This window comes from Terrapene carolina, unplaced genomic scaffold (assembly GCF_002925995.2).
Source record: "Terrapene carolina triunguis isolate 2854851 unplaced genomic scaffold, T_m_triunguis-2.0 Scaffold68, whole genome shotgun sequence".
NCBI lineage: Eukaryota > Metazoa > Chordata > Testudines > Emydidae > Terrapene > Terrapene triunguis.
Window position 1 is genome coordinate 23,146,132 of NW_020664419.1, and position 12,191 is coordinate 23,158,322.

Genomic DNA, 12,191 nt, shown 5'->3' on the forward strand with positions numbered 1-12,191 from the left:
GCTTAAATGTATGCATCTGTTAACAAAGAATGAAGACCATACTTGCAGGATGGGGAAATCTATCCTAGGAATCAGTGATTCTGAAAAAGATTTGGAGGTTGTAGTGGATAATCAGGGGAACATGAACTCCCAGTGTGATGCTGTGGCCAAAAGAACTAATGTGATCTTGGGATGCATAAACAGGATAATCTTGAATTGGAATAGAGAGGTTATTTTACCTCTGAATTTGGCACTGGTACGACCTTGCTGGAATACCGTGTCCAGTTCTCCTGCCCACAATTCAAGAAATATGTTGATAAATTGGAGTAGGTTCAGAGAAGAGCCACAAGAACGATAAAGGATTAGAAAACCTGCCTTATAGTGATAGTGTGAAGGAGCTCCATCTGTTTAGCTTGACAAAGAGAAGGTTAAGGGGTAACTTGATTACACTCTACAAATACAAACGTGGAGAACAAATATTTAATCATGGGTTCTTCAATCAAGCAGAGAAAGATATAATATAATCCAGTGGCTGGAAGTTGCACCTGGACAGATTCAGACAGGAAATAAGGCTTATATTTTTAATGGTAAGAGTAATTAACTATTGGAAGAATTTACCAAGGGTCGTGTGGCATATGCTGGCCATTTTTAAATCAAGATTGGATGTTTTTCTAAAAGATATGCTCTAGGAATTATTTTGGGGAAGTTCTATGGCCTGTGTTTAGACAGGAAGTCAGACTAGATGATCATTATGGTCCCTTCTGGCCTTATAGATGCATAGATTCTAAGTGCCTTTATCCTTCATGTTGCTATAAGGATTTTTCTTTGGGCTTTTTCCCTTTTAAAAAAAATAAATTGGAAATTAAATGCAAAACTTGTATTAAGGTAACACAATCCTAACATGCAAAATCACAGTGTAATCTTAGCTACATTGCACATTTTGTGTTTTATTCTGGTTAAATGTATTTGTTCAATGATATTGTCATAAAATTCATATTGTAGAACATGAGGATGTCCAGTGCAGCTAAGTTAGGGCTTGTCTACACTACCGCGGTAGTTCGACGGCTGGCAATCGAACTTCCGGGTTCGATTTATCGCGTCTGGTCTGGACGCGATAATTCGAACCAGGAAGTGCTCGCCGTCGACTGCGGTACTCCACCTCAGCGAGAGGAGTACCGCGGAGTCGACGGGGGAGCCTGCCTGCCGCGTGTGGACCGCGTCTGAACCGCGGTAAATTCGAACTAAGGTATGTCGACTTCAGCTACGTTATTCACGTAGCTGAAGTTGCGTACCTTAGATCGAATTGGGGTGTTAGTGTAGACCAGGCCTAAATGATTCAGACATTATTATTGTAGGTGGGGATTTACCATAGGGTTGATTGGATTGTAATGTGTGGCTCACAGGGAGGTGTTCAGAAAAGGTGGTGGGGAAATAACTCTGGAAAGGCAGCACAATTCTTCTCATTCTGTAGTCCCCAGCAGGGATCAGTGGGGTTGTCCTTATTTCCCCACAGAGATGGAAGGGACAACCTGGCCTTTGATTTCCTTCAGCTAGGATTGGGTGAGGTATTCCTGTCATGAGTCCGTTGTGGTCAAAACACTGAGACAGTGCAGTGAGTTGTTTGCTTTGTTGATCTACAGATATCTTTAGACATTTTGTTCATGTTTAGAGATATGGGTGTTTTTAGTTACAACCAAAGCAGTGTTCAGCTTCTTGTAAAACAGCCCAGTAGCTACTATTAGATCAAGTTACCAAAATATTGTATGAAAAATAGTGCAATGGCATTAGATTGTGAGATCCCTAAGTATGAAGAAAAACTATTAAATCCTGGAGTATGTTTCCTTTTTAGTTTTCTGTACAGCATAGAGGGGAACTTGAAAGTGAAGAGGGGAAAGAGAACATATATTTACTTTTATTTGCAATGTAAATATTAAACTTATTTTATAAAGAGTAACACTTATTGATTTGATTCCCACGTGTGTGAGTGTCAGATATATCAGTAGCAGAAGAGAAAATTAAGTAATATAAGAAAGGAAGAAAAGTTCAGCTAAGATTGTAAATATAATGGAGAGTCCACTTGTCAGATGTGCAGAATGGCTGGCTGTTCCAAATGATGGGAGTTGTGGTGGAGAAGGTTCTTGCATTAATGCTGGCAAGATGGTATTAAAGGATGAGAGGAGGCCAGTGCAAGACTAGCAGAGAGGGGGAGTGAAAGGAGGAATAGAGACACAAGGAGTGAAATCCTGGCTCCATTGAAGTCAGTTGGAGTTTTGCCATTGACTTCCGTGCAGTCAGAATTTCATCCAAGGTCTATGAGGTAAGGCTGTGGAACGTTTAAAAAAAGAGAGACCATGGAAAATTTAAAAAATAAGGTTGATTTTGAACTAGATTGTCAAATGAAGACCCAGTGGAATGCCTAAAAAATGTGGATGATGCAGTCATCCTTCTTCGGGTATATGTGAAGATACTATTTATCTTCAGATGCTGGAGTCTGGAGAGCTAGGTCTTGGGAAGGTGTAGAAAAGGAAATTCCAGAAGTGAGGCATAAAGAAATGAGGCATGGATGATGGTTTCAACAGAGGAGCAGTCAAAGTAATAGCATAATAAGTATTGCCTCTGTTTCAGACTAGTTCCCTTGTTCCTTCTCTTCATTAAGCACTTATGCTTTGTTCCATGTCTGCTGAGAACAGCATCTTGGTTTATGATTGCATCTGCAATTTGCTAGGCATGTTCTGGGGACTAAAGAAGGAATGGTCACTATCTTGAGGAGCTCATAGTCTAAGGACACTGACGGGGGTTGAGGGAAGGCAAGCAACAAAGGTAATTTTTTTTTTTAAGGTCACCTTTTACATTTTGTTACTATTAGACTTGCTTTTAAAAATAGCTTTGTGGGTTAACCTCTTAGGCTAATAGTTAATAGCCTGTATTGCAATGTGGGTGATCTAATTCGGAGTCTGTCTCTTGCTACCTATATTAGGAGGTACTATACATGGCAGCACACTAAGGCCATGTCTACACTACAGCGACTATAGTGGGACAGCTATGGCACTGCAGCTGTAGTGTAGATGCTTCCTACGTTGATGGAAGTGTTTTTTTTCTTTTGATATAGATGATCCACCTCTTGGAGAGGCAATAGCTAGGTCAACGGAAGAATTCTTCCACTCGCCTACTTGCATGTGCAAGTTAGGCGAACCTAACTATGTCACACAGGGAACAAAATTTTTCATAGCCCTGAGCAATGTAGCTAGGCCAATCTAATTTGTAGGTGTAGAACAGTGGAAAAGGAGTGCTCTTTATCACCCAACAATGGCATTTTTGGCCCTGTTGATGAGCTTTAAAAAGTCCTGTTCAGCACATCTTAGCCATAAGGCTGCTGCCTGTACTGAAGGGCCTCAATTGTTGTGAGATATACAGCAGGACTAAAAAGGAGCTTGGAGCTCCCATAGAGAAAGAGAGGGGGTGGGGAGGGGGGGAATTGTTTCATTCCTAATTAAAATGTTTTTGAATTCCATGGACAAATCTGCTTTGCCCTTCTGAAATCCCATTTCATTCCTGAGTTATAGTCTTAAGTCAAAAGGAGCCTGGTTTTGGAGCGATCTGCCACAGCACAAAGGAATTTCACATCACTTTAGTTACTTGGTAACATTTTTGCTTAGGAAAGGTCTAACACATTACTAAAACGAAAATGAATGTTGCTAGGGAATATAGCACCTGGTCCTGCAAGACTTATTTGCTAACTAGTCCAATTAAGGTCAATAGGGCTAGACTATTTGCAAAAGTAAGGCTTGCAGATACTTGCATTTAAGATGCTTGATGTAACAGACAAGTGGTGGTGTATATTATCAGGCTGGTTACTTTCATGAGCATAAATCCAGTATGTATTTAAAATAATTCAAACTCCGATCACCTGAAACATGTCACATTTGTCTAAACTTGGCATATCATATAGTAATCAAATCTTACTGCACAGTTGATCCTCCAGTAGATATGCAGTCCCTAATTCTGGGAACAGAAATATAAATCAAACTGGCCTACATTTAAAAAAAATCAGTTTGAGACACTTCAGAATGCCATTTTTTACAAATGAAAAATTATTGGTGAAATCTGACTATATGTAAAATACGTATTTTCCTATCAAAGTTAAGTGAATTATATGACAAATTAGATTTTACTCCAAAAAGCAAATGGACAGAAAAGATACTGCAGCACATAGAACATCTTCTCAAGTACCAAACATTTAAATTATTTGAACAACTTGACTTCTGGGTACCACTAAATACGACATTTCTGCACACGGAAAACTGGATAGGCATGCAAAACACGCTGTCTTCAATAGAAATTACATTCAAACAGATCTTAAACCCTCCTATAGCACTATTTGACACTATAGTGACAGTTCTCTAGGACGAAACAGGTGAACTAAAGAGTAAATAGGTGACTGGGAAATTGTCTTGGGCAGTAATGGCAGCCCTAATAGCAAAGGCAATTGCAAGAATTGTTCTGCTCCTAAAATGTGGGGACAGAAAAAATCGCTATACTTCGTTGGAAAACTGTGGTCTAACAACAGGAAGTCACCTTTCCATATTCTTGAGACTGCTTGGTACAAATAGGCTTCTGGTTGTAGAATGATGTGAGAGAGAGTGAATATAGCTCCCTAGCCCTTTCCTACATTCTGACACATCTTGGTTGAATGTAACAATAAATCTCCAAAATAGCTGCGCCAAATTATTAAATCATTGGCTCAAATCATTTCACACTGTCCAGGTTTGGACACATTACATTTAGTTTTTGTAAGACATAAAGCTGATCACATCAAGAATTAGACAATCATACAGTTCAGTAGATGGTGCAATTCTTTATAAGGTCATCAGCTGTTTATAAATGTATTTCTTTTCTGACCAAATCTATAAAGGAAAGGGAATGGAAACTCATACAATATATTAAACAATATGAACTTCTTCTGAAACTTTCCAGTGTAATACTTTTTGAATTTCATTTTCTACAGGTAATAACTCTCACAAACTACTTAAGTACCAAATATCCACTTACCTGTGATTGTTTAAAGTACAATGGCAATACTTCATATTTACACCAATGTGAGATCAGAATCAGACCCTTAGTTTTTTAAGTCAATAGACATAGACCAATGCGAGATCAGAATTGGAACGTATATTTCTGGTGCACGTGCTGTTAAAGATAGAATTGAAAATTTATTCTTGGACAGCTGTAGCATTATTGCATTGATGTTTCTTCATATCAAAATGCAGTGACTAAAGTGTTTTAATAAATTCACTTCTATATCTTATAGCCCTTTCCAAGGCAACAAATGAAGTGACTGCAATTAAAAAGCAATCTGAAGGCCTTAAAAGAGAATATGATTGCCTTATGAAAGAACATGAACGGCTGCAGGTAGGTGGTTGTGGTTCACTGCATGAGCAGAATGTTCTGAAATTGTACTAACAAAATTACACATGTTGGATGTTTCTTTTCCAAGAGCAAGAGAAATTATCAAACCCTTCAGTATATGTTACAATGGAAATTACTCCCTGAAGGACTTTTCAGCTTGGAAAAGAGGAGACTAAGGGGGGATATGATGTATATAAAATCATGAGTGATGTGGAGAAAGTGAATAAGGAAAAGTTATTTACTTGTTCCCATAATATAAGGACTAGGGGTCACCAAATGAAATTAATGGGCAGCAGGTTTAAAACAAATAAAAGGAAGTTCTTCTTCACACAGCGCACAGTCAACCTGTGAAACTCCTTGCCAGAAGAGGTTGTTAAGGCTAGGACTATAACAGGTTAAGGGTAAGGAATGGTGATCCTAGCCTCTGTTTGTCAGAGAGTGGAGATGGATGGCAGGAGAGAGATCACTTGATCATTACCTGTTAGGTTCACTCCCTCTGGGGCATCTGGCATTGGCCACTATCGGCAGATGGGATACTGGGCTGAATGGACCTTTGGTCTGACCCAGAATGGCCTTTCTTATGTTCTTAAGGTTATAAAAATACCTAGTAGAATTCTGCCTTCTTGCAGGAATCTTATGGCAAAGCTGGGTAGTATTTTTCTGAGGTAAGGAAAGGAAAGGTGGCATCATCAGATTTCTAGGTTGATGTGCTATAGCTTTGAGGTTGAGTTCAGGATTCATGTGAAGTCCTTCACTCAAGGACTGAGCCTGAGAGCTTCAAGAAGGTAATGGAAATTATAATGAAAGGGAGGGTTTGGGGTTGGTTTTTGTTTTATGGTTTTAAACATTCCTCTGATGTTTGCAATCCAAATGCTGCAGCATTGTTAATGCTCGAGAACCAGGAAGCAAGAGACTACAAACAGGTCAGTCTAAACACACTGTTCAAACTGAGTGACGTGCAAGATGTTAACAGGAAGCCTAACTGGCAAAAGCTGAATAACACTTTTAAAAATCATTTCATGGATTTTTATTGGGCTTAGGGGTTCAGAGGCATTGAAATACTATAAAAAAATAGTTGGGGCTGGTAGCACTGCCTGTTAAGATTGCCAGACCCTTCCCATGTAAGACCCTGTTTTCAGTTGATTAAAAGTTGTCAAACTTTAATTGTATGGGATGAAATTTTCCATTCCAGGTGTCTGCCTCGGGATAAATTTTTTTTTTTTTTTTTTTGAAAGTTTTTCAGCCAAAACGGTTCAGCTGTTTCCAAGAACAAAGTTGTGGAAAATACATTGTTTTACAGTATTAACAAAATTCTGGTGAGCTTTTCTTTGAGAGGCTGTAGTGTCCCTGTGCTTTGGAGCAGTAACTGGAAATTTGGCATCCGATGGCTTTTGTGTCAGGAATGTACCTGTGCTGTTGAGAAAAATTGGTGCAAATTTGACTAAATTACAAACATTTAAAAAACATTCACATGTGACAGCTAAAACATCTGAAGATTCTGTCTTCCCTGAGCATGCTGCAGCCCCTCAGAGCACCTGTACTGACTAGACCAGGGGTCGGCAACCTTTCAGAAGTGGTGTGCCGAGTCTTCATTTATTCATTCTAATTTAAGGTTTCGCGTGCCAGTAATACATTTTAACATTTTTAGAAGGTCTCTTTCTATAAGTCTATAATATAACTAAACTATTGTTGTATGTAAAGTAAAGAAGGTTTTTAAAATGTTTAAGAAGCTTCATTTAAAATTAAATTAAAATGCAGAGCCCCTGGACCGGTGGCCAGGAACCGGGCAGTGTGAGTGCCACTGAAAATCAGCTCGCGTGCCGCCTTCGGCACACGTGCCATAGGTTGCCTACCCCTGGACTAGACTATGCATATGCAACCCCCACCGAGTGACTGAACATATTCCAGCCCAGAGCTTTAGGGCAGAAGCTGGATTTTCTCTGTAATTGCAGTTCCCTGCTGCCTCAGGCTGGGCACTAGAACTGAATACAGGGAGCTAGCTTCTCCTGTGCCGTCAATGGCACGCAGACCCAGAAACACAGTTTTGCTGCTGCACAGGGAGCACGAAGAGGAAGCCACCTGACTTAAATACGGAGAGGACAAGAGCAGGAAAAAGGAGTGGGGGAGGGAGGGAAAGGGGTAGAGTGGTGCAAGGTGTCTGACAAAACTGAGGGTGTGGGGAGAGAGAAAATGACTGAGAGCTGGGGAGACTGGTTAGACAATAAGACTGTGAGTGAGGAGAGGAGACTGGGGGCTTGTCTTCACTTACCAGGGGATCGATGCGCAGCGATCGATCCACCAGGGGTCGATTTAGCAGGTCTAGTGAAGACCAGCTAAATTGACCACCGATCGCTCTCCCATGGACTCCAGTACTCCACCGGAACAAGAAGCATAAAGTAAGTCAATGGGAAAGTTTCTCCCGTCAACCCCGCACAGTGTAGACACTGCAAGAAGTCGACCTAAGGTACATTGACTACGGCTACATTATTCACATAGCTGGAGTTGCATAACTTGGGTCAATTTAGCCCTGTAGTGTAGACCTGCCCTAGGATTTGGATGGGGAGATAACGGGGGGAGGCTGAACAAGGAGACTGGGATGAGAAGGCTGAGAAGTGGAGAGTTGGACTGGGACAAGGAGCCCAGGGATGGGGAAGAGACAGAATTGTGACACGTTGAAGAGGATGAGGCTGAAGGAGTCAAGTTTGGGGAGGGGGGCAGGAGAGAACAGGCAGAAAGGTCTTAATGCTCCTTACAGTATCGTCTCTTCCAAAACCAAGAATGGAAACCAAGATTCCTGAGTCTTCCCATTCCTCTGCCATCAGCAATATCTGTGAACCCCCCCTGGCTAAGTGTGCGTCTCATTCCCCCACACCCATGCTGATCCACATTGAGGATGACATCCTACTACTGCTATCAGTTACTCCATTAGCTCAAGTGACAGAGGTGTGTGTGTGTGTGTGTGTGTGTGTGTGTGTGATGGATCTAAAGGTTCATCAGCAGGGTTGGAACCATGTGGGTGTCAATATGATGCCACATGATGGAATTTGGGTTTGGTTGTCTTTTTTAAAAAAGAAATAGCATGCACAAACACAACTGTTAAAAGAACATATTGAATGAGAATAAAAGGAAAATACTGAATAGGTGCACATTGACTGTCCATCAGCACAGGGGCTCTTTGGAACAAATAGTATATGTGATCATGTAAGTAAACACCTTGTCATAATGTGCATGCACACAAGGGAGCCAAATTAAGGTTGCACAGGAATTCTGAATTCCTAACTTCTTGAGTGCTTGACTTTGCAACCTTATTGTTACTTTAACATAGTTTTTTGTGTACAAGATTGCTTTTCCCTTCTCCCCTCACTTCTCCTTCAACCAAGCATTGAGCATATTTACCTCTTTTCTTCCTCCTGGCTCAGAACAAGTAATACCTTATTATTTCTACATTAACACCTACTCAATGAGAGAAAGATATGGTCATATACAATTTCATAAATATTGCTAACACACATGAACCCCTGCCAACACTCAGCCTTGACCTAAAAAAATCAAACTCTTAAGTTCTGAGAAGCTCAGAGAATTCTGCCACTATCCTAAAGTGCAGCTTCAGTTAGAGAAATAACTCTGTAAAATGTCACCACCCACATTAGCACCCTGTAGATCCATCATGTATGTTTACTGGAGAAAACGTCATTTTGTTTCTGTTAATTGTATTGGCTTTATAGTGTCTGTGTGTCTTAAGCAACTTGTATGTGCCACTGGAACTAGGTTCCGGCAGTGCTATGGGGGAGAGCAGAATTCTGTTGACTCCTACATCAGCAAAATTGCCTGCCGAGTTCCAAGTGTAGAATCTTCATTTTGGGTGGTGATGTAGCCTCCAGAAAGAATACAGATGGCTTTCAGGAGGAGATTGCAGTCTGTTGTGGGGTTTTGTTTTGCCTTTGTTAAATGTTGTTATAAACCTTTGATTTGCAAAATGAACAAACTTTATTTCTCAAAATGAAGAGAATATGGAACTCCATGTGTAGTTTGGGTGTCTTTTGTCACTTTTGACAATTGGTGCACTTAAGCTAAAATCCCTATGGGCTTGTCTTCACTACCAGGGTAAGTCGACCTAAGTTACGCTACTCCACTTACGCAAATAATGTAGCTGGAGTTGACGTAGCTTAGGTTGACTTACCCCGGTGTCTTCACTGCGCTGCATTGACGGGAGATGCTCTCCAGTCGACTTACCTTACTCTTCTCGGAGGGTTCGACCGGAGAGCGCTCAGCCATCGATTTAGCAGGGCTTCACTAGACCCGCTAAATTGATACCCGCTGCATCGATTGCAGCAGCATCAATATCCCCGGTAGTGAAGACAAGCCCTTTCTTATAGATAGGAAATCAACATGAGTGTTGAGGAAGACAGACTTTTTCCCTCAGCCCAAAAGCCAGACCCCAACCGCCTACATAGCTGCATCCATACTGCAGCTTATGAGCTATAGCAGGGGTGGCCAAACTGCAGCTCGTGAGCCGCATGTGGTTCTTTTACAGTTAAAGTGCAGCTCGCAGAGCCCCCCATCCTCCACCTACCAGACTGGGGGTAGGAGGAGCTCAGGACTTCTGCCCTGTAGCAGGGTGGTGGGGCTTGGGGCTGCTTCTGCCCAGCAGAGAGGGGTTCTCGGGGTTTCAGCCTCACGGGGTGCGCCTACCAGGGCTCAGGGCTTAGGCAGGAGCAGGGTTGAATCGCTAAGCCCCAGCAGGCACACCCCAGCTTTCAACCTTCTGAAGATTTGTCATATCTGGCTCGGAGGGTCAGTAAGTTTGGCCACCCCGAGCTATAGTAATAGCTGCAGCCTACTGGCCCTTTGGGGGCATATGGTTGTAGCTAGTAGGTCTGCACAGTGTACTGGCTATATCTCTCAGCCAGCTCGCCCACCCACAACCCCTCCCAAAGTCCCTACGGAGAGAACTCCATGGATCTTAGCTCTGGGATGTGAAGTCCAACTGTGCCATTTTTCATCTTCTTGGTTCTCCTCATGCAGTGGAACTATAGTGTTTCTGATGCATTCTGAACTTGTGTGGCCACAGAGAGAGCCCAGTATCTCTTGCCCTTTCAGAATTTAGCATTAGGATATTCATCCTTAGACATCAGTTTCTAATCTTGCCAAATGCAAAGATTGTTCATTTGCTTCTTTCTGACTTGTCTGTTTCTTTGTTTGCAGGACTTCCTAGATGAAGAGGAGGACAAGAAAGACCAGTAGAAGCAATTCAGGAAAGACTACTTTGATATAACTGCATCAGTGTGAAGTCTCTTGTTCTTTTCTTTAGCCTCCTGAAGTAGATGACACAAGGTTTGATTTTCTTAAGAAAATCAAATGCACTGTAGTTCACTACTCAGATTCTACTTATAGCTCTTGGTTGCCAAATATATTCTGTGTTGCAATGAGAATACAAAGTGATATATGGGATATGCCTTGAAGTTTATATTTCAGTTCTTGTGAGGAAAAATGTAAGCATATAAATGGAAATTTTCCATCTGCACTAACAAACTCAGATGATCTCTATCTGTTTGCTCTCAAAAATGGTAAAAGATCATGCACAATAACACCAATTGCTTGTTATATTTGACTGGTTTTGTAAATCACACCAAACCATGAAAACATGGTGACTTTAACCCCTTTTTGCCAGTGACTATCAGGAGTCCTATGAAATTTGATTACTTACGGGTTAAATAAGACTAAACATTTTTCCTTTTCCATTCTACTTGTGTAGAAGGATTTGATTGACAATCAGTTAAAAAAAAAAAAAAAAAAAGGTAGATTTCTAAATCCACCTTACACTAATTTGTTTTTTCCCATTGTGCCACACAGATGGGTGTGTTTCACAATTATCCATTTTGCATGCCTTTGGGTTATTCTTTTGGAGTACTTCAGAATTTTTTGTCATAAAAAATAGTATTGGTGGGATTTTTATTATTCCCTGATTCATTTGTACAAGGATTTAAATCTATTGTTTACTTTGTGTGTGTGCCACTGAGTTTTCTTGCTTTGGAAAGTGTAAAATTCTTTGAAGAATGTTCATGTATAATTTACTTATACTGATGAAAAGCAATTCATGGTTAAGGAGTAATTATACAATACCTCAAAATAAATATACATTGTTTTTACATTATCTGTTTTTTGCATCTGACAGCTAAATTCTGACTAATTTTGCATTAGTGATTCAAATTTTGTACTTAGAAGTTGGATATGATTGTTATATTAAAGGGGTTGTTTAAACTTATGAGTTTGTGTGTTTGTGGAAAATATCCATTTTATCTGATAAACTGTCTCCCTTAAAATCAGAGTTTATAATTACCCACATGAAGAACAAAACATTTTCATAACATTACTATTTCACTTGCCTTGTCCAATAAATATGTATGTTTGATGCTGATAATGGTGTTTTTAAATTGATACAGACCAGAGGGTTCAAAAATGAATGTTAATGCAGAAGTTCAGAACAGACCATCTGAACACAACATACCATATAAGGAAGTATGTGCTCAGCAATGTTATTCAGCCTAGCAGGGAGGTTAGTGGCATGTACCTGGGGGGAGGAATTTTTTTCTATATAGAAATTTAAAACACTTTTTGAAATTCAGGCAAAAAATGAAGAGCTGGTAATGCAGCTTTGTTTGGTATAGCTTTGTTTGTGAGTGTTTTCTGATAACACTTTAGAAAGTAAGGCCCCAATCTTGCAAGATGATCTGGAGGGAATTGGGGCTCTGTGCAGCCACAAAGGTCAATCCATGCTGCTCAACTTTTAGAATTGGAGCCTACCG

The 12,191-nt window shown here is 40.5% G+C and overlaps 1 long non-coding RNA gene across 1 annotated transcript; it reads left to right on the forward strand.

Moving 5' to 3' along the window:
- Window positions 1–5,292: 5,292 nt before the first annotated feature.
- LOC112114651 lies at window positions 5,293–11,650 on the forward strand. The gene is made up of 2 exons (XR_002908753.3): window positions 5,293–5,388; window positions 10,591–11,650. It is a non-coding gene; the product is annotated as an uncharacterized LOC112114651 (long non-coding RNA).
- Window positions 11,651–12,191: the final 541 nt, after the last annotated feature.